This window comes from Callospermophilus lateralis, chromosome 9, assembly GCF_048772815.1.
Source record: "Callospermophilus lateralis isolate mCalLat2 chromosome 9, mCalLat2.hap1, whole genome shotgun sequence".
In the NCBI taxonomy this organism is placed as follows: Eukaryota; Metazoa; Chordata; class Mammalia; order Rodentia; family Sciuridae; genus Callospermophilus; species Callospermophilus lateralis.
Genome location: NC_135313.1, coordinates 104,510,793 through 104,513,481, shown reverse-complemented (window position 1 = coordinate 104,513,481; position 2,689 = coordinate 104,510,793). Strand labels below are relative to the sequence as shown.

The following is a 2,689-nucleotide window of genomic DNA, read 5'->3' as shown; positions in this document are numbered from 1 at the left end:
AAGACATGGTCAAAGATGTCAAACAGCATAATATGTAGCCTCATACCAAAGACACAAAAGATGGAGTGATAATGTGTTCTTGGGGTGTGCGCAGTAATCAAAGGTGAAAATGTATAAAAATGGAAAGCCACATGCAAGGCCCTAGGTTCAATCTCCAGCAGATAAGAAAAAAATAGCAGATACGAACTTTGCCTTCCACTAAGCTACAGGTGGGTATTATAAAGTGAGCCAGCACTTACAAAGAGAAACTCGTGCCCATAATCTCTTCTCTGTAATTATGAATCCCTGTGTTTAAGAAATATTTGTGGTTTTTTGTTTGTTTGTTTTTTAACCTACTTGGCAGATAAGCCTGATTCAAGCTAAGGCAACCCAGATTCCTACCTTTCTAACTCAGTGCATTTATTCATATATTCTTGTTTTGTGGTACTGGGGATTGAACCCAGGATCTTGTGCATGTGAGGCAAGCACTCTACCAACTGAGCTATATCCCCATCTCTATTCATATATTCTTCTGGAGAAAAGTCAATGTTGCCCTGTACCCCTAGAATTAGTACTTGCATATTGTTATAATTCTGAGAAAATTTGAAGTCTGAATCACGCACGTCCTGTCCTGCATGTTTTAAGAAGGGATGGTGGATCCAAAAACGAAGTTAAAAAATTCATTTTCTACTCATTGGGAAGTGGGCTTACTTGTGCACTCAAAGTGAACCAAAAGATTAAGTATTGAGATTCATTATCATTTTATAAACTTGAATAATCAATAAGGGGCAAGCCATTCAAAGCAGAAGTTGTTTTCTCATAAAGTAAATACAAGAATGCTTGATAGTGAGATGTTAATTTTCTTCACTTTTAAGTCCATTTCAAGATGGTCACAGGGGAGCACATTTATAATCCCAGAGGCTCAGGAGACAGGAAAAGGCAAGAGAATTGCAAATTCAAATACAGCCTCAGCAACTTAATGAGGCCCTAAGCAACATAGCAAGACCCTGTCTCCATTAGAAAAAAAAAAAAAAAAAAAAAAAAAAAAAGGCCTGGGGATATAGCTCGAATGTCCCTGGATTCAATCTCTGATACCAAAAAATAATAGTAAAAAATTCCAAATCAGAAGATCCTTCATGCAGTCAGTTGTCTCAACAGTGTTCAATATAGCCATATATGGCTTAAAAAACTTTTGTGTACCTGGAAGTATTTTGAAAGCATAACTAGCATTAATTTTTGTGTCTTTACTATTAAACAATTTCTTCCCTTGAGGTGAATATAAATTGATAAAACTGCTAAAATATATTTGGATGGCATTTCAAAAAGGAAAGTTATAAATATAGGTCATATTAATTTGAGTTTATAAAAGAACTAAGAAAATGAAAACTGATTATTTTTTTACATTATTAGTGTTTCAAATATTTTTAGGTATGGATTATAACAAACAGTTTGCAAAACCCGTAGTCATTAAGTACTGAATTTTCTCAAGTTTCCTATCAAAGACAGTCATTTTTTGCCAGCTTTTCATATATGTATTTTTAAAGAATCATTCTTTTAACTTGAAAGTCAAATTCTGTATTTTTCTAATGTGAAATAAGGGACCCAACTTATTGATATTTTTTCTTTTTATTTGGATAATGAGTATTTGCTAACAATTTTTCATGGTAAACACCCCCCCACACACAAACCTCATACAACAAAAATATGTGATTATGAGATCACTCTGCTTTTAATATATGCACAATTATATGTACTTATATGTTTATGTCTGTGTGAACTGACTGGTACCGATATGTTCATTCAGCAGCTATGGGGTTCTTTTTGGTAAACATCCATAGATACCAAAGATGAATGGGTATAATTTCTCACCTGTGCTCCTGAAACTAAGTATAAGTTATAAGGAAAGAAAATTTTAAATTAAGACTTTTCTAAACTCACAAATATTTATTGGTAAGCAGGCTGAAAAATAGTTATGGAACCTGTTCTTAAAAGCTTGGGGAAGTGCCCCTCCCTGTCCTTTGGCATTCCCACACGCCTATTGAGTGAAATGTTCATACGTGGTATTCACAACCGTATTTGGGCAGCATAATGAGCAAATCTTCTACGTGTCTCAAGCCAAAGAGTGCCACAGGAAAGAGCAAGAACCCAGAATAAAAGGAGCACTGACGGAAGGGCCAACTTGAATCTATTAGGCTTCTGAAGTGGATGGAATTGCACACTGTATCTTTGCAGAAGTGGTGTGCCTTGGTTCTAGCAACTGTATCTCTTGAATGAATCTGATTTCATTTAAAATTAAATGTCAAAAACCAAATATTCATTCTCGGTTTTCAGTGTTCACATAACCATTTGGAAGTGTGTGTCTATGATCCTGGTGTGTCAGATGCTCATGTCCTTATCTGAAGCCTAGAACTATGGTTTTTGTAGCAAAGAGAATGGCAGCCGCCCTCAGTGAATTTGGAGATGCTTCAGAGTTTTATGATGTTATAATGACTGGGGAAAATGCCTGACATTTTCTGTATAGAGACCAGCAAATTGTAGCATTTAATCTATATTTAACTAGACTCTCTAAAGAAAAAAAAATGAAAATGTAAATTTATACTTTTCTCTTTTTTTACCATATGATTTATTTTTATTTTTTTAGTAATACATGACAGCAGAATGTATTTTGACATATAATACATACATGGAATGTACATACATTGATCATATT

The 2,689-nt window shown here is 34.4% G+C and overlaps 1 non-coding gene across 1 annotated transcript; it reads right to left on the bottom strand.

Moving 5' to 3' along the window:
• Positions 1-418: 418 nt before the first annotated feature.
• Trnav-cac (transfer RNA valine (anticodon CAC)) lies at positions 419-492 on the bottom strand. The gene has a single exon. It is a non-coding gene; the product is annotated as a tRNA-Val (tRNA).
• Positions 493-2,689: the final 2,197 nt, after the last annotated feature.